This window comes from Globicephala melas, chromosome 4 (assembly GCF_963455315.2).
Source record: "Globicephala melas chromosome 4, mGloMel1.2, whole genome shotgun sequence".
NCBI lineage: Eukaryota > Metazoa > Chordata > Mammalia > Artiodactyla > Delphinidae > Globicephala > Globicephala melas.
The window spans coordinates 122,031,081-122,058,773 of NC_083317.1; the positions used below are offsets into that span (position 1 = coordinate 122,031,081).

Here is a 27,693-nt window from a genome sequence, read left to right on the forward strand (position 1 = left end):
GTGTGATAATGATTCAATTTTATGACACTGCCTGTACTCAGTGCTGGCATAAATTAATGATGTACACCACCCTCTTAGGGAAAACACCACCATTCTTCCCCTTTGTGCTAATCTGTTGTTTGGTTTTTGGCTTGCTTTTATAGTACCAAGTGGGGGCAGGTAGTCTACAGGGGTCTTTTGCTTCATCCAAGTTTATTAGAGACAAAAGAGTTTGAAACCATCTAACCTTCCAGGGAAAAGTAGTCTGATTTTAAAGGAACATTTCTGGCTTGTTTGGCCCTACTGAATGTTTCATGTAATGGCTGAACTGTTGCTAGGACTCAGATACACTGGCCTGTGGAATAAAGCACCATTCCTTAAGGGTCTTCCCTATGTTCTGGGCAAAAAAGTACCTTATTAAAGGCTCTAGAATGTTCCCAGGCACTAATACAGGCATCTAGCCCTAGTTCCTGATTTGTCCAAGGTCCAGACAACCCAAGGGAAGGAGCTTGAATTTTATCCCTGATTGGGCTTCAGGCATGTAGTGATATATGTATGAGGAAGGGGTTAATGACAGAAGCCAGACACAGAGAGGAATAACCAAACCCTTAAGTGGGAAATTCCTATAAATGGGAAGGGGTCTAGTACAGCCTGAGGGTCAGCATCTTTTTGTGGGACTTTGTGAGAATGGACGTGGCCCTCCTAACCCACCCGCCCGCTGGCCTGCCTATACTCTGAGGACAAGAGCACTAATTGGTAAAATGGGGAGAGGGGGAGGCAGCATTGTGTCCCTGCTGGGGCCCTCCTCTCTTCCCAGAATGCTGGCTGGTAAACTAGAAAGAATTTAAGTGGGTGTCCAAATACCTCTACTAAGGGACCATCTCTAAAAGAACTGGACACAAGGAAATGAAGTTGGAGGGAGAGATAAGCGGCAAAGACCAGGAGGCAGGCAGAAATAGAGCTTCAGGTGCTGGTGGCAAAAATAACAGGGGCCCTCAGGAATGGGGCTGTCCTAGAATTGCAGGCAGCAGGCAGCTGCAGTGCAGGCGGCATGGAGAGCACAGTCAGCAGCGCGGAGTACAGCGAGAGTAGGTGGGCGCAGGTAGCATGGCTGTGGCTGAGCTGAGCAAGCACGTGGGCAGCTGGAGCTGAGGCGTGGCAAGTCCCAGACTCTGGTCACACGTGCCACCCCCGCTCCCTCCTCCTGAAAGCCCTCAGAGCAGGCGTTCTCAACCCTGGACTCTGTTAGAATGACTGAGGAGCTTATACAAATCCCAGATGCCTGGGAGCTCTGATTTAGTTACTCTGTGGTATAGGGCTTTGGGCTGCAATATGTATTTGTTAACTCTACCTAAGTGATTCGAATGAGTGACCAAACCTGGGACTCTAGAAAGACACTGGACGGGGAAGGGCTGAGGTTCTGTCATTTGGCAGGTGGGGTTTTGATCCAGCAGATAGAAGCCAAACTGTCCAGGTGACTTCACGTGGGGTGGGAACTGCACGCCGGTGGGCTTGAGGCCCTTCTCCAACCAGGCTGCACGCTGGAATTACCCAGGAGTTGTGCCCGGTGCCTCCCCCGGGGATTCTGACTTAATTGGCATGGGGTGGGATGGACCAGGCAGCAGAGCTCTTTAAATCTCCTTGGGTGGCTTTAATGTACAGCAACGCTTGAGAGCCAGTGACCTGGGGGACATTAACATCACTCATGAGGTTCCCCTTTGGGATTCCCTTAAACATTCAAGAGAAAAGGAAACTCTGGAAGGGATCTTACATTCTGTGTGAGTAGGTGGAGGTTCAGAGCCATCAGGGTTTAGATGTTTGTACAAATGCCTTTATATTTGCAGTCAGGATGTTTCGGGGACATTACCCAGATAAGTATTTCCACAGTTCTTGGATCTGGGAAGGCAGTCAGACTGACAAGCCAAAGAGAACAATTGACAGACCCCCTGGTAGGGTGAGTTGCTCAGCTGTCCGAAGCAGACAAATGGAGGTTTCACTTTAAGATTCACAGATTCACTGTAGTGATCACAGATTGCACAACTGTTGCACTACATAAAAAATGGTCCTTCAACTAGAATGAGCTATTTAGGGGTATTTATTTTCACTTCTTTCATCTTTAACTTGGGAGAATGCAGATTTGATGAATATTTATCGAATATCTAATAGGTACCAATCACTGTCGAAGGTGGTTTACTGAAAATTAGTATATTTAATCTTCATGACAACAACTGGTCAGTTAGGTCTTAAGAGCAGCTATTTTACTGAGGAGGAAACTGGCACACAGAGAGCTAACTCATTTACCTGGGGTCATACAACAAATAGACCTGGATGGGTTTAGGACAGATTCCAAGTTCAGGGTTTTTTTCCCACCTCACCAAGCTGCCTTTCTTCCACCCCTACTTATTGACTTAAGAGTATCCCACAAGTTAACTTTCATTTCCAGTTTTAGTTTCATAGGAGCACTAATTTGTGATGAATTTCATGAAATACCTTTGGAAAGTTGCTAAGTGTACGATCCATCTGAATCTAGACGTACCTACAGTATCCCATACTATAGGTAATTCTGGGATAGAGAATTTTTTTCCACCTAAAATTATTTGAAGCCTCAATAAATAATATCTTTTTAGAGTCAATACTCTTGAGAATGTTGAAATCAAATCTCTAATTTCTTCAGCTAAGGAGGTGGTATTTTTAAATGACAGTGATTCTAATTACTGTGCTCTACCATGTATGAATTGAGAGAAAACTTGCCATGTCTATTTCTCAGAACCTGTGGCTAAGGCACACGTTGATAATTTTCAGAACCGTACGAAAGAAAGTTTAATGTTTTCTATATGATGAGGTAGACGCGTAAAGAAGAATCAAACGTGTGTCTAAAGTTATAATCTATGTGCAATTATTGTACATGGTTAAGAATTTTAGATCCCCAACTAGGGATCTAACCCGTGCCCTCTGCATTGGACGCGTGGAGTCTTAACAACTGGACCACCAGGGAAGTCCCAAGAATTTTGGATTCTTTAACATTCTCAAGAGCTTTCATCTTAGAAAACCTTATTCTATTCACTGAATCCTCCCCCCACAAAAAAACACATTTGTGTCATAAGTTATCAGTACTCTGAAAGCTCATATCACCATAAGGAACATACTCAACTACTTGGAAATAGATAGAAAAAAATGCTGTTTCCAAAAGTGTACATTAGTACTTAATTTCAAGCAATTTACACCATGTTTTTCAGAGTTAAGCAAAAAAAAAAAAAAAAAAAGTAAATTCATTGACAGTGTTCAACTGGACATGAAAATAAAAACACCCAGGTATCATTGGCAGAAAGTGATAGGATTGAAGCTGACTCCAGGTTCTGCTTCTAACATGAATCTTTTGTTCAGAAACAGTATGTGCTAGTTGATTTTGTGATATAGAAACTTATATGACAGAACACTAAAGTCTTCTAAGCTGCCTTAAGACTGACTTGCTCCAATCTCTATGCTCGTCAATATCTTAATTTTACTTTGACTTGAATGTATATATTCTATGCCTTCTCAGAACTTTTAAGTGCTTTTAAGTGATTCTTTCCTAAGTGTTTTCCTTGGTTGTGATTTATTATGATGATTTAAGTGGTGACCTACAGGAGTTAAACTTCAGATCTGCTTTTAAAAGAGAGATGATTCCATTTCTATTGTTCATCCGAATATTCTAAGGATTTAATGATTTATGCAATCAAAGCGCCTTTTTCTATCATTTTTTAAAAGGCCTCCCTCAACCTAGAAATTCCATTTGAAAAGAAAATGCTTTTTGATTTTAAATTGCAACAGAAGCTTCAGCTTATGCCACAGAACACAAAAGTGACTTTTTTAAGCCTTTTTTTTTTTAAGTAAAATGTTAGTTGCACCATTAGTTTCCCAATGACTTAAGGGTTGCAGTTCAAAGAAAACCTCATGCCAAACTTATTTATTCCAAATATGTTTTTCTGATCCCACCGTCCAGCATCCCAACTCTTCCACCAGTTTCCAAATGTCAAGACAAACAACCACTAGGGTTGATAAAGAAACACTTAAATCTACCCTGCTGGTCAGCACAAAAGACTCAGAGGGACGCCAGGACCCCTAGCTCCGCCCTAGGAGTAAACCCGAGCTCTGTGGACCAAAAGAGTCTGGGGTCCCTAAATGAACCCATGATCTTTAACGTGAACAAATGATCCTCCTGCTAAAACATGCCCAGCACCTGCATCCAAAAAACATCATTGCCTGACCCTGGGGGTGTAGTTCCAGGGTTCTGGGAGAGGTGCCCAAATGCAGTGGGCTCCTGGAGAAATCTGTTACCACAGGAATATTGAGAAATCCAGTTAAAAAATTCACATTTTACGGTCAGTCAACTTCAAAAAGTCACGCTTTCCCTTTCAAACTTTGAACTAGGTGAACAGAGAGATGATTTGATTTGTGGTTCTGCTGCACAGAAGTTACACATCATTTAAAATAATTTTTTAGAATTTATTTTCAAATGTTTAAAAGCACCCATAAATTATTTTTGTGTTTTATTGACTTTCAGATTTACTTGATTCTTGAAACATTATTATCTTTTAATTACTATGAGCTGGTCTTGAGTTTCAAAGTATCATCTGACAACTGATTTAATTTTCAATGTGTAAAATATGGGCTTTCTTCCCACAAACATAACTGTTTTTTTTTTTAAGTGAAATCTGGGCAAGATAATTATTACACTCAGTTTTTACCAAATGAAATCTGTAATAAGAAAAGCTTTTTGCTGTAGCTTTGTGAATTGTTCCAACTTGCAGTATATAACCCAATTTATTTGTAGATGCTTATGTTAAAAATTCCATTATATTTTAGACAATAGGTTAGGTGGACTAAACCCAGACATTTATTGCTTTATAGGAGAGATCTACACTATTATTTTTTGAAAAATATGCATAATAGCTCTTCACAAATGTTCACCTCATTAAAAAAGAAATGCCATTTCACTTTAGCTACAAAGACCTTTCCTTGACAATGGGACATTGGCTACAATGGTCTGTTTGAAATATTTTTCTCTCTCTCTCAGATACATTTTTAAAATACCTCTACCTCCAGATGATTCGAAGATATATGATGTTTAAATATGTAGGGTTTTTTCATGGTTATGCATCAGTAACACAACAAAGGTCAGCTTTGCTATGTTTTGCATGTGATATGCTCGTATATCTGACTACTTCTACCTGTTTAGCCTCACTTACTGCACCTTCCCAGATTCCAGTGTGTTTGTTCTTTACAAAGCATCCTCTGCTGGGTTAGAGCCATGACTTTTTGAATTATTAACATCTGCACAATGCCTCCCAGAAGCGAGAGAATACAGGTACTGAATTATCCTGTGTGTCTCCAAGTCAGTCTTCACACAATCTTGGCATCTGGGAAGCAGAGAAGGTAGGGCAACTGACACTGGACATGGGAGACCCATGGGTCTGCTCGTGCACTTGTGGTATCTCCCTATACCAAAGATTCTTTCTTTTACTTTTATTTTGTGTGTGTGTGTGTGTGTGGTACATGGGCCTCTCACTGTTGTGGCCTCTCCTGTTGTGGAGCACAGGCTCCAGACGCACAGGCCCAGCAGCCATGGTTCACGGGCCCAGCCGCTCCGCGGCATGTGGGATCTTCCCGGACTGGGGCACGAACCCGTGTTCTCTGCATCGGCAGGCAGACTCTCAACCACTGCGCCACCAGGGAAGCCCTTTCTTTTACTTCTTACTATTTTTTAACTTACTATGTCATGGGCGATGTTCCAGGCCACGATATAGATATCCTTCATTAAAATGAGGCTTGTGGATATATGTTGAGCAACAATTACCTAGATCATTTGGTCTTGTTTTTTCCTACCATTTCTCATCATCTACACCCACATTTTGTATTTTATAGAGAGTTAAGCTATAAAGAGGAAATGAGAAGGAACCCAGTGAAGGAAGGTTTGCATAGACTGCCTCTTCTCTAAAGATTTTTCAGACAAGCTTCCCACATGTCATGTCCTCCCTGGTTTACTGCACTTCCAGCAGGAGGACGGACTGTGGACCACTTGTAGTGTGGGTTCTTTCATCCCCTCATCTGAGTCCCAGTCCCCAAGGACAAGAAAAGGTGCCCTTACTACTCTTTTGAAGAGAATCAAATAAGTAAAACTCAGCTGAATTCACTGTGGGCTCAGGAGAGTCCAGAGCAGAACTCTCAGGAAAAGAGGAAGTTTGGGGATTGCAGTTTGCTTTCCTTGCCAAGAGAGCATTCAAAATCTCAAGAGGTCGGTGAGGCCAGGATACCCAAAAGGAGGCCTGAGGGGGTGAATCAGGTTCATTCATGACTGGGGATAATGATAGCTTCTACTTCACGGCATCAGAATCGGTAACAGAGTTCACCAAATAGCTGTTGACGAATGAATAGAATTGTGGGGAGGTTTAAATAAGTTTTCACACACTCGTTTTTACAGCGTTTGTGGCACTTATATGAATGTTAGGTTTGGTTTTGGTTATTTTGTTTTTGTTTTGTCTTATTTGTTTTCTGAGTGCTAGAATTAGGACTCGTATTTACATCTTGCAGTTCAAGCTTCTGATCTGTAATAGAATTATCTTATTCCATGAAATCAAATTTAAAATGCTAGAAGAAGCTCAGTTGACATAGGCAAATCATGGATCACATTATAGCAATTTTTTCAATGAACTTAGGTAGAGCAGCAACCAATCTGAAGCTGGTTAGATCAGAAAACAGGTAGTGGGGAACGCATGTCTTGACAGAGCAGTGAGAGACCATATCTGCCCTTTAGCTGCCTGATTCTTGTCTCTGTTTGCCGTGTGCTGCAACAACTATTTGGATAGTGTTTTCAAGACTTCTGACAGACTTGAGAAAATGCATGGGCATTTTTCCATCTGGTCAGTAAGGGAAAACCTTGACCAGATAAAATAACTTGGATATTCTACCAACCATGATAATTCAGTTGCTTAGTGGCCACTTCTTGTTTATTAGCCACAAACCTCTCCATTCCTCAAAGGCAGGTATTCCTTCCCTTCTGCTTGCACAGTGTGTGTCACAGACTCAATAAATGCAGGCTGAAATAAACCATAAAGCTTAAACGAGGCTGCAGCTGCCTTCCAGGCTCTAAGAACAGGTGATACTCAGGCTAGACTCTTGGCAAGCACGACCCCAGATTTCTCATTCTCACACCTCCATCCTGGAGTCATGGGGGGTGGCATCCCTTCCTCCCATAATAAATTTAAAACGAAGTAAGGCACTCCTTGGACAGACTTTGCTTTTGAGAAATTAGCTAAAAGTACAGCATCAGATATAGCGTCCATTTTTTTTTAGGCTTCTTCACTTTTTTGGATTCTTCACTTTTTAATATATTTTTGGATTTTTGGATTCTTCACTTTTTAATATATATCAACTACTTTATACTTTATAAATACTATGCAAATTTATATAAATATCAAATACTTTATATAAATCTCAATCTCTCCCTTGAAGCCAGTAACCATTCATAGGTCACAGAGTCCTTGGAATTGAAAGCTACGACTTCTGTTTTCTTCTCTGTTAAAATGTACTTCGAGTTTTCTTAAGAGTTAAAAATCCCTGCTCTAGTGTGTTCAGTTCATCCAACATATAAAACTATCCAACAAAACAGTGTTGGATCCTTCCAAAATCCACTCACAGATCCTTTTATGGGATGACATTCCCCAAACAAAACTTCAGAATGCCCTTGTTTTATCCAAACCCCTAGAGAGGATTACATATCAAAGACAATTAAAACTTTTTAGTAGAAATGGGGCCAAAATGCTTCAGATGAATAAGAAATCCTCTAGGTCTTTTCCAAAAGCCAATGAACTTGGACTTTTTCTCCCTCCTGTGTTTTTATAAAAAAAAATTTTTTAAGTTTAACTTATGTTTTTCTTAACTATCTCAGTGTTGTGGTTTAGGCCATGGAAGGTTGACTTCCTTCCAGAAAGGCATTTCCCACCCTGAAGTGAGATACTGTGATTGTTGCTCCAGAGGCTTCTGGATCAGAACTTCAAGGAGTTAGGTTCCCCCAAGGGTCACTGCACCCTGTTCAGACGCCCTCTCTCCTCCCACCACGGCCCTGGCTCTCTCCTCATCTTGAGGATGCACGTGTTCTCCTTCAGGCTTTTTTTCTTTTCCTTTCGAGTTAATGCTCTTGGTGGCTTTATATTTCCATTGTTTCATGTTGTTGATTTTCCCCACTTATGAATCGTGAAGATTAACCAAAGTCAAGATAAAGTCCTGATTTACCACATAGTAAATACTCAAGAAACCTTTGTTGACTTTTATTTCTTTTAAGCTAAAGGGACAAGTAAAGAAGGCACCTTCTTCTCCTTACCCACTCCTAGCCATGTTACGACTTTTTACTCTGTTGGACGACATGAAACTGTGGCTATTTGATGTTTTCAACTACAGAAATGGCAATTTCATATGATTCAACTAACACCATGCTGCTAAGCAGCTGGGCATTCTGTTTGCAAAGAGTTCCCACGCTCATTACTAGGTGACCAACCAATGGTCCTGGTTAGCCCAGCACTGAGGGGCTCCCAGGATATGAGATTTCAGTGCTACAACAGGAAAAGATGTCAGCAAACTGAGACTAGTTGGTCACCCTAGTCGGTATACTACAGTCAAATTCTGCTTTCTGTGATTTCTTATTTCCGAAATGTGTAAAGAAAAACATTTCCAAATTTATCATAAAAATATAATCATCAGTAAGACTTATTGAAGACCCACCATGCGCAGACACCTCAGTTAATTTGTTTAATCCTTCCAATAATTCTATGAGGTAGGAACTCTTCTTATCTCCATTTTACCAGTGGGTGAAAGGAGGCACAGAAAAGCAAAGTTGCCTGACTGGGGTCACAGAGCTTGCAGTGGTGGAGCAGGGAGCTGAGCGCAAAGAATCTGAATTCAAAGTTAGTGCTCAAAGGAGAAATATTCACTTCTCCCTTCCTTGGGTGTCTTATGGTTTCTGCAAAGTCTGCTGATGAAAGTGGTTTCTGAGGAAAAGGAATGGATATAGTTTTCTCCATCCCTCTCCAGCTTTAGTCTTCTTTTTTTCCCTCCCACTTCCACACCCTGGATATTTACTTTCGTTACAGCCGCTTAGCCTTGGTCACGCTACTGCCTAGCCCCAACCTGGTAGCATTCTCGTCACCTTGTCCCAGGTGCACACGCCCGGCTCTTAACATGAGGTGCCACCCTCTGTCCACTAAGCCTGTCCCTCACCTCTGCCTGGACCACCACTCCCTACAAAACAGTTTCATATGTGGCCCACACCACCCCTTGGCTCTGCTCCCGCTACTAAGGGGCAGAGGGGAGGAGGGCTAAGCATCAGGAGATGGGCCTGGCGCTAGATCTTGGAGAGTGTTGAGTCTTCAAAGTCATGCTAAGCAGTTTGGCTTTTATTTGACAGGCAGTAAGGAGGCAGCTAAAGTTGACGGGCAACGGCAGAAGCACACAGTGTTTTAGAAAGATAAGTCAGAAGGTGGACTGGGGCAGGGAGTCTCTAGGATTGCTTTCATTATATGAGAGCCGGCGAATTCTGATGCAATAGCGCTCAGCGTATACTGTGTGGCACCAAGACAACTAGTCAATTAGATGAAAAAAATCATCCTAATCCAGTTACATCAGCCTTGTGATCATGTCCCCTGATTTCCACTCTCCTAAACCGATAGAAAATGCTAACGATGAAAAGACACAAGTTGTCAAGTTTTGTCAAGGGTCAATTAAATACTTTTCGCTGTACTGGATCCTCCTGTGCTCCAATACGGCTAATATGTTTAGTTAAAATGATAGTCTATTCATCTTATGTTAAGGCGTAAAAAGGAATGACAGAACATATTTCATGCTATCTATGAAAAATGGTGAAAAGCAAAAATGAAAATGTTAAATCTGTGAAGAGGAAACAGGTCATCACTGTTCTGGGTATATTTGTGGATTCCAAGTAGATTTGCCTAAAACTGCATGGAAGGAGTTTCAGAACTGGAAATGTAAAACACTACTTTAAAATAAGAAAATATCTCCCCAAATAACCCTGGTCCCTAATACGGGGTAGATCTGCTTGAAATGAATGCAACGATTGTCCATGTCCACGTCCATAGTTCCGCAAGGGTGCCCAAGCCCTTCACTGCACAGGAAGCTTGATATATATTTCAACACATAAGATAACTTATACTTTGCACTGAGACTTCCTTGCTAAGTTCAAGATCCTTACAATGGCTGCCAACTCCTAATATTTCAAAGACTGTCTACATTAATATCTTTCAAAGCCCCAAACCTTGGCAAGGAACAAAAATTGTTTTTGAATCTGCTTCAAGAATTAATATTAGAGAATAAGAGGTTTTCCTCTCAGCAAATTGAAGCTGAATAAATTGTTCTCCGTCTCCTTAGAAATGGAACTGATTGCTGGAGGTGAGCACGGCTGGGAGGGGGCAGCATGCAATGCTGGGGAGGGGTGTGTGTGGGCTCAGAGGGGCCTTTGTTCTCTTAAATTATTGGCAGATCGGTTTCTTTAAACCCAGTGTAGATGCTAAAATACAGGAAGTAAGTATATTAGCTTGGAGTTACATTAAAGACAGCTGGAACTGCTGGACGATTACTGCCTATTTTCTTTGATTACTGCGTGCCCACAGAGCAGCCTGCTCCCAAGCATTTCTGGGTTGTTGCTCACGTCCTCGCCACTATGACAGGTGAATTGAAACAATCCTGTGTAGACCTGCATTCGGGCTATTCCTTGGAACAAGACAACAAGCCTAAGAGACATTTCCTTGTGGTGCTTCTGACGACTGCTTTGTCACTCCCTGACCCATACAAGCAGGGATTCTGTGGTTTGATGGTTTGGTGCCGTTCCCCCTGTGGACTTAAAAGACCCAGACTTCAAAGCCACCTGCCAAAAGCTTTTGGTAATGGCTTTGACTTTGTTATTTTTTCTATTTATAAAAATAACATAATTCTTGTAGTATACCAGTAAATATAAAACAGAATAATGAGAGTAAAAGAAAATCTTACTGCCTAAAAGCAACCACTGTAACTGCTAATACTTTGGCTTTTTTTTTCTTTTTTTTTTTTTAATGCTGATCTGTTGCAAGCTGCTTTTCTTTCAAATCATCACTTCTCTTTGCCTTTTAGAATATCATTATATTCCCAAAGAACCAACACAGTGTCTCTATTCCTGATCAGAACAACTAATATTTAAACTAGTATTTACCCACAATTCCAGGATTTACAAATGTATGCTAAGAATTCATTGCATATTACCTGAACTTGGTATTTTTTTCTGCTAGTATTTCGTAGCTATTTTAATTTAGCCAAGACTAAACTGTGTGTGTACAATTTTGTATCCTGCACCATCTACTTGACAGTTACAAACTAAGTATCTCCCATTAATTTTAAGTCTTCTTCTTTGTTTTGTCATTACTGGCCAAAGAGATGTATCTAGATCCATCTACTTTTCTGCTCTTACAACCTGTGGATTTTTATCATTTCATTCTTTCTTATTTATATATCAGATTAAATCAGATGCCACAACAATTTATTGGTACCATCTAAGTGAAAGGGTATGTTTTAAAGGGATAAAATTGTTCTTCATTATAGACCCAGAAATATGCTCTTAAGGTTGTAGTGACATTTGAATGCTAATTCCTAAAGTAAAAGAAGAAACGGTTCCCCAAGAGACTCACAGAGCAAAGAGAAGGTGGTAGGGAGATTTGAAGGATGAGATTCATATGCTACTTCAGCATTCTAGAGAAAGCATCCACCACTCATCTGACAGAGCCAGGGTCCTTACTTGTCACTTGCTGTGTGATCTTAAATATGTCACTCAACAATCTGAGCCACAGAGGCTTCATCTGGGAAATGGGAGAAATAATACTTACCTCACGCAGGGACACTATTTAGCATGTAATCGACGCTTGTTGGAGCTCTGTCCTTACTATGCAAGATGAGGTCTTTTTCATAATGGATTTGTGTGAATTTAAACAATATAAAAATAGACAAATGACATTTTCAAAAGCCTTAAAAACATAAGAACCAGTTCCTTAACTGCATCCTCCTTTAGCCAGCATTTTTTAGAAGAGGTAGCCATTTTTTGTCTAGGCTGACAATTTCTTTTGACATCTGTATAGCATTCAGTATACTTTGTTCATCTTGGTTGAGTATGGATATAGGTCTCAAGAAATCTAATTCCATTCATTGGTCATAATGACGGGCACTCTGGAAACCCAAGCGATTAGTATAGATAGAATTCTAGGGTCTTGTTTCAGAAAATATATGCAAAAACTGATTTTAGTACAGTCAAGTATTTTCGAAGCAACTATATACGTATGAAGAAACAATGTGGCCACCACACATTCTTCCCTGATTATTAAAGCTGATACACTTTTTCCTCTTTCTGCACATTCTCCAATCCCATGCCACCCTTGCCTTCAGCTTGACTTTGATACCTGAGACTGTTAGTTGGATGGGGAATCTATTAACCTTGATCCCTCATCTCAGTTCAGCCTCTATCCTTTTCCTCTCCTGTGAGAGCAGGGACTTGGATCTCCTAAGGGACTTCAGTTATCTTCCTCCCCCCCTGTGTCTTCAGCCTCTCGATCCCTTCTAGCTATTTCTCTTCAGCCTAGGGTTTTTCATCATAGACAACAGATACATTCTTCAATCCACCTCTTTACTTGGTTTCTCTGAGACAGTCAGTCCCCTCCCGGTCTTCCTCCTTCTTTCTGGTCTTCCCTTTTCAGTCTTCCATCTGCTCTGCTAAGGCATCCATTCCCTGGACCACCCAGGGAATTCCCTGGTGGTCCAGTGGTTAGGACCTGGCACTTTCACTGCTGTGGGCCCAGGGTTCCATCCCTGGTCGGGGAGCTAAGATCCCAGAAGCCACACAGTGAGGCCAAAAACAGAAGAAAAAAAAAAAAAGGACCCCCTCAATGTCATGTCCTTTCATCATATCAAAGAAATGTAACATTATTGTTAGATTTCATTGTTTTACTTGGGTAAAGGAGACATCTATATTCAACTCTTTCTTCTTTTTACATAGCTTATGCGGCAGAAGTCAAAATAAATATATGTACCATAAATATTTTGTTTCTTTCTCATTACCTTCTTACCCTAGCTATACACAATACACACAATCTTGTCATGATTGTTTGTCTTTCAACGATGAATAATTGAGAATCCCTATGTGCTAGACATTGAGGGGATTACAGAAAAATATAATGATAACAGTTACCCTTCATTGAGCCCCTCATATTTGCCGGAAGGTTTACATAACAACAATGTTGCACAGTAAGTATTAAATTCTCCAATTCTACATGGAATAATGTTGAGGCTTCAAGTTTTCAACTTCACACAGCTTGCAACCAAAGAGCTGGGATTCAAGCTGTGTCTTTATAACCCAACACTTTCTTTTTATGACTCAATGTTAAGTGTAACAGTTCCTAAGAGGTACAAATTATTAGGAGGGGTGATTACTGGGGTTAGCTTTGCGTTTTGATAAAATTAATTATATGGGTTTTTTAATTTTATTCATTTGTTTTTCTAAAAATTAAGAAAAATATGAAGTTCTGCAAAGTTTGAGTTTTGTGAAAAGTAAAAATAAGTCACTCCTATCCACATTTTTCATTTTAATTTAGATATCAGTTTTTTCCTACCTTATGAAATTGTGCATTTTGGAAGCAAAGATAAGCATTATATTAAAATACATTCAGAAAAGTTAAATGCTGGCCTTTCGCTGGTCACGCCTAAGAGCTGTAGAGTAGGAATTTTTACATGATTCAGGATGTGTTGAAGCTGTGTCTCCCTGACAGTTCATTAATTATTGACATTTTCTCTTTTTCTCTCCATGGAATTCTGGGACTGGAAGAGACCCTGTTATGTAGCCCCCATATGAATATAAGCAATGACCTGAGAACCAAATGAAATCCGGGCAGGCCCAATGAGAATCAGGTGTGGGTAACGAGAGGCAGGCAGTTGGCCTAATGAGAAACTTTACAGATCCTGTTTCTTTCTATGACCTTTTTTCTATTTTTCAGGGTAATCTTTTAGGTTGTGTTTTACTGAATTTTTAAGCATATTTTCACTTATGCTTTCTTATATTCTTATAAGTTTCTAATATAGTGAATATAATGGCATGAAGTGGCAAGGTTGTGCCACAGTGTAGGTAAATATCCAGGGCAGTGTTGAAGTAGCACAGGGAAATCCTTGTTAGATCTGGTTGTTTCTATGCCACCCTGGTGCCCAGTCTTTTCTGACCTTGGAAGCTGGTTATAATTGGAGGGAATACTAGATGCTTCAGGTCTTTCTTCTAGGTCAGGAAAGGCAAGAAAGGATGATATATGAAGACTCAGATGAACTGACAATATGATGTAGAGGTGGAGTTTTATGGCTGTTTCCAAAATCAATGGACACGAAAGCTGGGACCAATTAAATACCTGTCATGGGCATACCAGGGAGAACTTGTGGTGTACCTACTAGGTTTTGACCATTTCTATGTAACAAGACTGTAAATTTCTCTATCCAACTATTATTTCCTTGAAAATAAGAATTATGTTTTATTTCTTATTGTATCCCCAGTGACTAGCACATCTTTAACATAAGGCAAACAGTCAACCAATATTTGGAAATAAATGGGAATTGAATTAAGAGGATACAAATAATGATTTTAAACTATTTTCAAGTCTAATTTCCGGGCTAGACTTGTCTCCTAAATAGTTCTTACATGTGAGCTACTATATCTACAATATCTCAGAAAACATTGGTGGGTTCTAGGTGGGGAAAGATGTATCCCCTGAGAAATTTAGACATCAGGCTTGACCTTATGAGAGTTTATGGTTTAAATTTATACTGCGTATGATATCCACAATACCCAAACTTAAAATATAAATTAAAATGTGGTCCAGGTTGGAAATATGCGTGGAACAACTGGCAAAAACAAAGCATCTTTGGCAAGCCACATTCTAGACAAAGGCCACAAAGATGTCACCAAAAAAAAAAAAAAAAAAATTTACTTTATTTTCTCATTTTTGCTTCCATCTTTTTTTTTTTGCGGTATGTGGGCCTCTCACTGTTGTGGCCTCTCCCGTTGTGGAGCACAGGCTCCGGACGCGCAGGCTCAGCGGCCATGGCTCACGGGCCCAGGCACTCCACAGCATGTGGAATCTTCCCAGACCGGGGCACGAACCCGTGTCCCCTGCATCGGCAGGTGGACTCTCAACCACTGTGCCACCAGGGAAGCCCCAAAGTAAATTATTAAAATGAGGCACAAACAGATCAAAGCATTTTAATTTAAGTTATTGAAAGGGCGTACTAACAGAAATTCACTTTACATAAGATATGTATGTTATAATAGAATGCATAACTTCCAACCCAGTGGGAAATAAAGAAGGAAAAAAGTCAATCAATACAAAAGCAGGCAGGAAATGGGAACAACAACAACAACAAAACCCCCAAAGCATAGAAAAGTCAGAGTAATTTGAAAGCAGACAGTAGAAATAAAATCAAATACATTAATAGTGAACAAAACTGTAAATGGACTAAACTCATGAGTTAAAAGGAAGGGACTGTCAGATTTAACTTAAAAATTTTTTAATTGAAGTATTATAGTATACATAGGCTAAATACATATAAGTGCACAACTTGCTGAATTTTTGTGAACTGAACTCAACTGTGTAAACAGCACCCAGGTCAAGAAGCATTATCAGCACCTCAAAAGCCTCTCTAATGCCCCTTACAGTCACCTCCCTGCCCTTCCCCAAAAGAGTAACCACTATCTTGACTCTAACAGCATAGATTAATTTTTCCTTTTATTTCAGAAGACTTCTAAAGTACAAAAAATAAATAAAGGAAAAGTTCGATCTATTTGACTTCACTAAAATAAAGAACATTTGTTCATCAAAAGACATCATAAAAACAGGAGAAAGGCTAGTGATAAACAAGAGGAAATATTTGCAATTTGACATATAACTACCAAAGGATCATATATTCCAGAATATATAAAGAATTCCTACAGATCAATAAGAAAAAGATAAACTACCCATTGATTTGAAAACTAGACAAAGATATTAGATATTTCATATGAGAAGAAATCGTAATAGTCATCAATATATCACAAAATGTTCAAATCAGTGGTCACATAAGGAATTCAAACCATTCTACCAGGTTGAAAAAAATTAACATATATAATTGAGTGATTAAGAGTGCAGATTCTGGAGTCAGCCTAGCTGGGTTCAAATCCCAGATCCACATACATAGTTATTTGGTCTTGGGCAAGTTACTGTACTTCTTTGGGCTTTGGTTTCCTCATTTATTAAATGAGGCTATTAATTCTTCCTACCTCGTAGGGACATTAACCTCATTAGGATTATTTTATTTGTTTAGGCCAAAATCTTTGTGTCATCTTTGACTTCATCTTTGGCCTTCAGCAAATCATCTCACTTCTATTTTAAAAATATATTCAGAATATTCTCTCCTCTCACCAGCCCCATCACTGCCACTGTAGTCCAGGTTCACTGACATCTCCCACCTGGACTATTACAATAACCATCAGACTGGCCCTTCTACTTCATCACTGGCTTCTATTTGCAACACAGTAGCAAGAATGATGGTGTTAAAGCATAATCAGAACCATGTCACTCTGTTGCTCAAAACCCTCCAGTGCCTCTCATCTTCCCCAGTAAAAGCCAAAATCCTTCACTAAGTCCTTCAAGTTCCTAGAGCACCGTGTTCATGGCTCTCATTCTGATCTCTTGCATTCTGCTTCTCTGTTCCAACCACACTGGGTTCCTTGATATTCTTCAGAGCCTTTGTGTTGCTGCTAGCTCTAATCGGGCTGTCTCTCTCCCAGATGTCTACCTGGCTTGCATCTTCACTTTGTTTTTAGATCTTTACTTTGTCTTTACTTTAAGTCAGTAATAGTTTCATTGGACACTATCTAAAATTTCAACATCCACCTTGATAATTATTTTTCAGCCTCCAGTGAGGGGAAACCAAAAGCCAAAAATAATCCAGAGCTATTGAAATTTCTGGGACAAAGTCAGTGAGAAGAAGGGGGTGGTTCAGCCAACACACTGAATAACCCCACTTTTTCCTACTTAGCTTCCTGTCTTGGCCACGTGGCACGTCAGATCATTTCTGACCTCTGCACTTTCACTCTCAATATTTCTCCATCAGGTTTTGCCCTCTCCTGGGGGGAGGGGTGTTCGTTAACTCTAGCCTTCATTCTTGCAGGCAAGAGTATCAGGACTTCGGTCTAACAGCTGTGGCTCTCATCTCCCTGGCAGCAGAGTGAACTCCTTGGAAGGGAAAAAAAACCTTGCTATTTTATATCTCTCTTCCTGCTTTATTTTTTTAACCTTAGTTCATATCACTAATATGCTATATATTTTAGTTGTTTATCTTGTTTAATGTCTCCTCTACAGAATTGAAGTTCCAAAAGGCAAGTGTTTTTGTCAGTTGTGTTCACTACTGCATTTCCAGCACCTAGAATAGTGGCTGGTACATAGTAAGTCCTCAATAACTTTTTGTTGAGTGAATGTATAAATGAATGAATGAATCAGTGAATGCCTAGTTTGGGCAAGAGTGTGGAGCAACTGGAACATTTACACATTGCTGGTGGGAGGGTAAATTTGAGAAGCAATTTGACAGTACCCATAGAGCAAAAGATCGATGTCCCTTCTGACCTAGTAGTTCCACTCCAAGTAGATACTCTCTGGTTAAGTGCTTCATACCTGCATCAGGAGACAGGTACAAGAATAGTCAAAGCTCCACCGTTTATAAAAGCAAAGAACTAGAAACAACCCAAATGTTCATCAACAGTAGAATGGATAACTGCATTTCCATTTCTTATATCATACAGCTGGGAAAATGAATGAATCAGAACTCTAGCAAAACAACACGATGAATCTCAAAAACAAAATATTGAGCAATATATTCCATGTGATTTCATTTATATAAATTTGAAAAACATAACAATAAATTTGAAAAACATAACAACAAAATAATATATTGTTTAGAGATATTAAGATTTGCAGAAAAAGTATAAAGAACAAGGCCATAAGGTACACAAAATTTAGGATAGTGATTACCACACAGACAGAAAGGAAGGGATGGGATCAGAGGAGCAGAGAGCAATTCTGAAGTATAAAGGCCATGTTCTTTTTCTTTAACAGTATGGGGAATGTGTAGACATATGTTATATTATCTATTTTTATATTTTATAGTTATAAGTATTCCACATTGTCTACTCAATATATAACAAGAATAATTTTAAACAAAAATCTAAAGAAAATGGTTAAGGAAAAAGATAGGCTATTCATTGAACAGTAATTCCAATTGGTCAATAAACATGAGAAGTTGCCCAAACTCTCTATTAATCAGGGCTACAAATAAAACGATAATAATATAATATTCATAAGATTGACAAAATTTTTAAAAGTTGACCAGGCTAGGTGTTTTAAGGTTTTAGGGAACCAGATATTCCAATAAACTACTCATGAAAAGGTAAAAAATATACTAATTTAGAGGGCTATTTTGTAGTATCTATTAAATTAGTCATATGTAAACCTACAACCAGCAAATTTTTAAAATGATGCTATATTTTCCTTCAGCATATTTTCAAAATAATACTGTTTTTGAAAAACATGTACAAAAAATATATTTTAATGAGAATACCTTTCTAGATAAAAAATAGACTACATGGGATGGATGTGGGAGGGACCAGGAGGAATAGTCAAAGGGGACTCTATCATCTGAAATGTTCTAATTATTTCTAAGCATATTTATGTATTGTTTGTTTAATTGTATTTAATTTTACCAAAGAAATACAATTAAAGCTGCACATCAAAATTTGCAACTAATTAAATGTAGTATTGAAATGAAATTAGAGCATTTATATCCTTTAATGTTTATGTTAAAAACTACAAAGGGGCTTGGCCCGTGAGCCATGGCCGCTGAGCCTGCGCGTCCGGAGCCTGTGCTCCGCAACGGGAGAGGCCACAACAGTGAGAGGCCCACGTACCGCAAAAAAAAAAAACTACAAAGAATTTAAATTTAATGAGTAAAAATATCAGCTTAAGAGTTAAGAAAAGGAACAAGCAGAACAAGTCCGAAGAACAAAATTAAGTAAAAAATAAAGGTAAAAGCAGTAAAAAGGAAAGAAAATAAATGGAAAGCAAAACTACAATAGAGAGGATCAACAAAGCCAAAAATTGTTTCTTTGAAAAAGCCAATAAAATGGACAATCTGGATAAGGCAAAAAAACCCCAAAATTAACAATGTTAAAAAAGAAAAGGAGAATATTACCATAGGTGCTGTGGAGGTTAAAAAGATAAGAAGATGTCATGCACAATCGATGCAAATAAACCTAAAAACTTAGGTGAAAAGAACAATCTCCTAGAACCATATAACTTACCAAAACTGTTTGAAGGGGCTCCCCGTTTTTTGTTTTCCGTTCCCCTCCCCCTCCCTTCCCCGTCCCGGAAGACCGGATCCTGAGGAGACAGCTGCAGAGGCAGCTGCTGAGTTCTCGGTGAAGGGTTTTCATTTCTCCCATCCCCTTCTCTCCCCACCCCATCCATTAATATTATTCTTTTGAAGATTCTTCATTGTCAAGCTGCCAAAGTGGAGAGTGCGATGGTAGAAGCGGCTGCTTCTCGTTTCAGTGCTTCTTCGGGCGGAGGAGAAGTAAAGGTGCACCTCAGCACTACCCCAAGACTGCTGGCAACAGCCAGTTCCTGGGGAAAACCCCAGGGCAAAACACTCAGAAATGGATTCCTGCATCAAGCACTAGACGAGATGACAACTCCGCAGCAAACAACTCTGCAAATGAAAAAGAACGACATGATGCAATCTTCAGGAAAGTAAGAGGCATACTGAATAAGCTTACTCCTGAGAAGTTCAACAACCTATGCCTTGAGTTCCTCAATGTGGGTGTAGAGCCTAAACTCATCCTTAAAGGGGTCATACTGCTGACGGTGGACAAAGCCCTAGAAGAGCCAAAATATAGCTCACTGTATGCTCAGCTATGTGTGCGACTGGCAGAAGATGCACCAAACTTTGATGGTCCAGCAGCAGAGGGTCAACCAGGACAGAAGCAAAGCACAACATTCAGACACCTCCTAATTTCCAAATTACAAGATAAATTTGACAACCGAGCCAGAAACGTTGATGTCTGTGATAAGCATGAAAATCCCCTCCTCCCCGCGGAGGAGGAACAGAGAGCCATTGCTAAGACCAAGATGCTGGGGAACATCAAATTCACTGGAGAACTTGGAAAGCTTGATCTTATTCATGAATCTATCCTTATATGTGCATCAAAACACTTTTGGAAAAAAAGAAGAGATTCCAACTCAAAGATATGGGAGAGGATTTAGAGTGCCTCTGTCAGGTAATGAGGACAGTGGGACCTAGGTTAGACCATGAACGAGCCAAGTCCTTAATGGATCAGTACTTTGTCCAAATATGCTCCTTGATGTTAAGTAAGGAATTGCCGCTGCAGGATACTGTAGAGTTGAGAGAACACCGCTGAGTTCCTCGCAAGGCTTTTCTTGACAATGGACTAAAGATGATCAATCAAATCCGTCAAGATGCATTAAAAGATCTAGGAGTGTTTATTCCTGCTCCTGTGGCTCAAGGGATGAGAAGTGACTTCTTGTTGGAGGGACGGTTCATGCCACCCAGGATGAAAATGGATAGGGATGCACTTGGAGGACTTGCTGATATGTTTGGACAAATGCCAGGTAGTGGAGTTGGTACTGGTCCAGGAGTTATCCAGGATAGATTTTCACCCACCCTGGGGCGTCATCGTTCAAATCAACTCTTCAGTGGCCACGGGGGACACATCATGCCTCCCACACAATCGCAGTTTGGGGAGATGGGAGGCAAGTTTATGAAAACCAGGGGCTAAGCCAGCTCTACCGTAATGAGAGTCAGGGACTCTTATCCCAGCTGCAAGGACAGTCGAAGGATATACCACCTCGGTTTTCTAAGGACAGCTTAATGCAGATGAGATTAGCCTGAGGCCTGCTCAGTCTTTCCTAATGAATAAAAATCCAGTGCCAGATAACTGTGATTCCTCCTATAGTGCACAACCACCACGCACTCAGACACCACCTCTGGGACAGACACCTCAGCTTGGTCTCAAAACTAATCCACCACTTATTCAGGAAAAACCTGCCAAGACCAGTAAAAAGCCACCACCATCAAAGGAAGAGCTGCTTAAATTAACCGAAACTGTTGTAACCGAATATTTGAATAGTGGAAATGTAAACGAAGCTGTCAATGGTGTAAGAGAGATGAGGGCTCCTAAACATTTTCTCCCCGAGATGTTAAGCAAAGTAATCATCCTGTCACTAGAGAGAAGTGATGAAGATAAAGAAAAAGCAAGTTCTTTGATCAGTTTCCTCAAACAGAAAGGGATAACCACAAGTGACAACTTCATGCAGGCTTTCCTGAATGTACTGGACCAGTGCCCCAAACTGGAGGTTCACATCCCCTTGGTGAAATCATATTTAGCACAGTTTGCAGCTCATGCTATCATTTTGGCGCTGGTGAGCATTTCAGAACTAGCTCAACCACTGGAAAGTGGCACCCGTTTTCCTCTCTTCTTACTTTGTCTTCAGCATTTAACTAAATTACAAGATCGAGAATGGTCAACAGAGCTTTTCCAACAAAGCAAGTCAATATGCAAAAAATGCTCCCAGAAATTGATCAGAATAAGGACCACATATTGGAGATCTTGGAAGGAAAGGGACAGTTTCTTACTCCCACTCCTCCAATTGGAGAAGGAACTGTTAAAGCTAAATAAAGTTGGATCCATCTCCTCAAACCATATATAAGTGGATTAAAGATAACATCTCTCCCAAACTTCATGTAGATAAAGGATTTGTGAACATCTTAACGACTAGCTTCTTACAGTACGTTTCTAGTGAAGTAAACCCACCCAGTGATGAAACAGATTCTTCCTCTGCTCCTTCCAAAGAATACTTAGAGCAGGAAAAACAACTGTTTCTTTCCTCCAAGCCAGTAATGCAGAAATTCCTTCATGATCACGTTGATCTACAAGTCAGTGCCCTCTGTGCTCTTCAGGTACACTGCTACAATAGCAACTTCCCGAAAGCCATGTTACTTCACTTTTTTGTTCACTTCTATGACATGGAGATTATTGAAGAAGAAGCTTTCTTGGCTTGGAAAGAAGATATAACCCATGAGTTTCCAGGGAAACGCAAAGCTTTGTTCCAGGTGAATCAGTGGCTAACCTGGCTAGAAACTGCTGAAGAAGAATCAGAGGAAGAAGCTGACTAAAAAAACCAGCCAAAGCCTTAAATCATGCAAAACATACTGTTGCTATGATGTAACTCCATTTGACCTAACCACTACGAAAATTCATTCTGCTGTAGCATTTTCACAATATTTAAAGCAGAAGCACGTCAGTTAGGATTTCTTTCTGCATAAGGTCTTTTTGTAGTGTAATGTCTTAATCATAGTCTACCGTCAAATATTTTAGGAGTATCTTTAATGTTTAGATAGTATATTAGCAGCATGCAATAATTACATCAAGTTCTCAAGCAGAGGCAGTCTATTGCAAGGACCTTCTTTGCTGCCAGTTATCATAGGCTGTTTTAAGTTAGAAAACTGAATAGCAACACTGAATACTGTAGAAATGCACTCTGCTCAGTAATACTTGAGTTGTTGCAATATTTGATTATCCATCTGGTTGTTACAGAAAAATTCTTAACTGTAATTGATGGTTGCTGCCGTAATAGTATATTGCCTGTATTTCTACCTCTAGTAATGGGCTTTATTTGCTAGATTTTAATATCCTTGAGCCTGGGCAAGTGCACAAGTCTTTTTAAAAGAAACATGGTTTACTTGCACAAAACTGGTCTGTTTTGAGAGATCATAAATGCCCTTGACGTGGTCTTTGTGGGTGTGAAACAAATGGTGAGAATTTGAATTGGTCCCTCTTATTATAGTATTGAAATTAAGTCTACTTAATTTATCAAGTCCTGTTCATGCCCTGATTTTATATACTTGTATCTGTCAGTAAACATTGTGATACTCGAAAAAAAAAAAAAACTGTCTGAAGGGGAAAAAGAATTAAGTAGACCTATCATCATTAAAGAAATTGAATCAGTTGCTAAAAATCCATTCACCAAAAAAAAAAACAAGGCCCAGATTGTTTCATAGGTGAGTTCTATCTAACTTTCAAGAAACAGATCATTCAATTTTATACTTACCTTTTAAGAAAAAAGATAAAGGAGGAATGCTTCCCAAGTCATTTAATGACACTATTATAATACTCCTGAAATAAAAACCAGTCAATGGCAGTAATAAAAATGAAACGTGTATGCCAATCTCACTTATGGACATTGATACAAAGATTGTGAAAGCAATATCAGCAATCCAAATTCATCAGTGTAAAACAAAAGTACGTTATGACTGAGCTGGGTTTGTCCCAGGAATGTAAGTATGCTCTAATATTAAAATATTGTAAGTATAATTTACCACATAAACAAATGAAAAGAAAATATCTCAGTAGATTTAAAAAAAGCATTGGATATGAAAGATTCAACAAATATTTATTTAAAAAATTCCTGGCAAAGTATAGAAGGGAAGAATTTCCTTTATCTGATAAAATGTATCTGGTAAAAAGCCATAGGAAACATCATACATGGCAGTGAACCTTCAGAAGTGTAATCCCTTTTAAATTGTTTAAGTATTCTTCTTTTGATGTATGTTTTGGTTGTCTTCCATATCTTTTTATTTTAAGGAATGAACATCTTGATGTAATCTCTGTATACTTGTCACATTATTTGCTTAGGAAAAATTCCAAGAAGTAGAATTGTTCAGATCAAGGTTTTACGTCTTATAAATTTTATTATATTTTTCCTAAATTTCCATGAAGGAAGATTGTGCAAACTTACAGTGACACAGGCAATTCCTTAGAGTTCCCTTTTTATTCACTTTGTTTATTCAGTAGATATTTATCGAGCATTATGATATGCTAAGCTCTCTGCTGGGAGTTGGTGTTCAGTGACAAACACAACAAGTGTGCTAGGCGCCCTTCTGAAACTTACAGATTAGTTTTGGGGTCATCTGTATATCTTCTTAAAATTTATTTATTTTATTTATTTTTGGCTACGTTTATTTGGGTCTTCATTGCTGTGCTCGGGCTTTCTCTAGTTGCGGCGAGCAGGGGCTACTATTCATGGCGGTGCATGGGCCTCTCATTGCGGTGGCCTCTCCCGTTGCGGAGCACAGGCTCTAGGCGCATGGGCTCAGGAGCTGTGGCTCACGGGCTCTAGAGAGCAGGCTCAGCAGTTGTGGCGCACGGGCCTAGCTACTCCACGGCATGTGGGATCCTCCCGGACCAGGGCTCGAACCCGCGCCCCCTGCACCGGCAGGCGGACTCTCAACCACTGCACCACCAGGGAAGCTCTGTATATCTTCTTTAAGAAATTGCTTGTTTGTGACTTATCTATTTTTCTGAATTTTTGGTTTGATATTCCAGAAGTCAAAATTCTAGGATATTTGGCATCTGAAGTATAAGGGGTACAAGGAGTGAAATCTCTTGGGGTACAGTAACTTTGTTTTCCAAACCAAAAATAGAATAGAGGATAGAAAAGCACAATAGTACTTAGATGGGGACAAAAGAACAAAGTGTCTGAAAATAGGTCGGTCCTCAAAAGTCTGAAATATATGATTTCCTCACCCATGGAAAGGGAGGAATTTCCACACGCAAAGAGGCCGAGGGCATAGGCCATAGACAACCTCATATCCCCAGTTTTGCCTTGAGCAGGCTTTTCAGTAGTTTGACTCAAATTAAACTCAGAAACCCCTATGGAGGAGAACACTTCAATACCATTTATCATTCTCAATCAGCAACTTTAACTTTAAAAATAATACAAAACTCAGTGATGACAAAATAGCAAACTAGCTTCAGCTGCTGGCTCCTTCTTCCCAAATGAAACCTGGAGAAACTACATGATTGAGAGAAAACATGGAACCAAGCAAGTAATAAAAACTATAAGAACACCTGGAGAGGCCAGAGGTGGTCAAAGTGGTATGAAGGATGGCCACACCTGCACAGCAGCGAAAGCAGAAGTCGGAAGAGAGAATCAGTTAGAGATTTTAACTTCTGCATCTGCCTCTTGCCCTTATTGTTTTGGGATGATCTTCGCCCGCCTCATTGCAATAGCCTAGAGCATCCATCATGGTAGCCCTGGAAGTAGCATCTGGGCAGTGAAGAAGTTGATAAAAGTGCAGGATGACCAGTTGCCCTGCCTTTGAACATCCTCTGTCCTCCATCTCCTGTGCCTCCAAACCCTCAGGATGATGGAAAATGACCTAGAGAGACTCTGCCTCTTCCCAGTGTTGCTATGTTCTAAGGGTTTAAGGGTGAATCCCTGACAGACGAATTGCCAGAGGAGTGAAACCAATTCAGTTTTGGGGGGTGATCAAAAGTTTGATGGTGCTGAGGGCTTCCTCCACCCTGGAGCTCATCCCCGCGCATCTCCTAAAAATCACTGAAGGAACTCTAGTGTGTGTCCCTCGTAACATTTCCTCATAACATTGGCAGACAGGATTGACCCCAGGAAGATATGGGCTCACAGGCCAAAATAACAAAATGCCCAGAAAAGCACAACCACTTAAAACAGAGACCAAAGTCTGGACATAGACCACAAGAAGCAAAACTATTGGAAACGGCAAGCCAACAATTTAAAATACGTATAATTAGTATCCTTAAAGAGATAAAGAAGAATATTAGTCATTTGGAACAGGTACAAGAGGTTGGAAAAAATAATCAAATGGAAATATTAAATACAGAAAAGTGTTAAAAGAGAGAAAAACAGGCACCACTTTTATCTAAAACAAAATTAGCATCAGTCAATTAATGGAAAAGTCAGTTAAAGCAAGGAATCATTTTAAAATGACACAAATACCTCCAACATTTAATCATCACTTACATAAATGCATATTAATTTGCCAATCTTTTGATAAAGATTCAATGCCTTTTCTTTGAATCTTAGGGTTCTAGGATGCCTTTCTTGCACAAAGCACACCCAAAATATATCTACCAGAACTTCCAGTTTCTATTTCTGTGTCTTTAGTTCAGAGCCAAGAATTAAAGACATCAGCAAAGCATATACGTTAAGAATTTTTCTGTATTTAAACGTTTTATAGTTGTCCCGCTCACCACTAATTTAGTATCATTTTCTATGCAACTAAATTTTACCAAGTTTTTTCTACATATTTAACTTAGTTTTGAAAAACATCAACTCTTTCTTTCATAGTCACACTTAATCTACGTAGTTAAATTAGCAATTACAAATACCAATTTAAAGCAAAGATAAACAGACTTTGGAACAAGTGGAACTGACTCTCATTAAGCCTAAAAATTTATGTGGTAAGAAGGAATGGAGGGTTAAACTAGAGAGTAGAGACTGATTAAGATCTTCTAGTGCATATCTACAGCTGAGTCTTTCCCTCGGTATTTGAATATGATTTGTTTTGCATACAAACTCATTCTGAACATCATCGAAAATACACATGTAGCCCAAGAGAACTTTCTGAGGGATCTTTGTGTGGTAACTCTGAAATACCCAAAGAGTTTGGAACAAAAATAAAATTAGCTCCAAACCACCAAAGTAAGTCAAAGCTAAAACTCTCATACAGAATCGATTTAGGCATGCCTGGTTTTTACGTGAAAATATAATTGCCTTCCTTGGAAACAAATAGAAATACATGCACGTACTGTAATCATTCATAGTTTTTGACATTTTACTTATATTGTCAAGGGTGTGCAGTAGCTTCAATACAAAGAGGCTTCAGGGAGGGGGGCTTTATAAATCTTGCTGAAAAAGAAGCTCAACAAAGTTAATCGGTGTAAAATAAGAGTTTTCTGGAGTTCAGTACAAGCACTGACAATCTACATTCACTACATTTTAACTCTCCATTACAAAGAAACAAGGCAAGCAAACTTAATTTTCATCAGCTATTGATTTAGTGATATTCGTGCCTTCATAAAAATCATTTGCAGCTGTTTTCTAATTACATGGCGTTATTCAATTGTCATATATTTTTGTCTCATTTTCATTGATCTCTCTGATTTATAAAGACTCTTTCGCATGTTCCAATTTCTTATCATGTTTAGCACAATGTTCTACTCTAAGCTTCAAACCTTCTGTTGAATGCCTTTCCATAATCTAATCCACCGTAGTTCAGAAATTGAATTCAAAATCTTCTTCCTAATTAAAATGCTTTTTAACCCTTCGTTGTGATATTTTCTTTGTCAGTCAAATCAATGAACTCTTTAACCATCTGGAAAACAAAAAATTAAGAGTTTGAATATTACTATTTACGTATAATATAAAGTTGTGTTACATACTTGTATCAGACTTAAAATCAGATTGAAATACATAAGAAAAAATATATACCTCTTTACATTCTAAATTGTGAAAAACCTACCTCCATGTATTGTACAAGAGATGACCTCAAAGCAAAAGGAAAAGTTGAACAAAGAGTTTGGTCAGGTTAGATAGCAAATCAGTTGGATTAGTCTTCAAATTACTTTCCCTCAAAAATAGGAGATGGGGTAAGGGTGGTAAAATAGTTTTTTCTGAGAAGTTCTGGTTACTGTCGTACCATTACAGTAAATTATTCAAAATTATCTAATTCAGAAAGTTTATCAAAGGA

At 39.2% G+C, this 27,693-nt stretch overlaps 1 protein-coding gene and 1 pseudogene across 1 annotated transcript in view; both read left to right on the forward strand.

The window, feature by feature from the left end:
* SLC9A9 (solute carrier family 9 member A9) overlaps positions 1–27,693 on the forward strand; it is a 538,678-nt gene that overhangs the window by 288,969 nt on the left and 222,016 nt on the right. The window lies entirely within an intron of this gene.
* On the forward strand, positions 1,031–22,301 carry LOC115861972 (eukaryotic translation initiation factor 4 gamma 2 pseudogene; annotated as a pseudogene).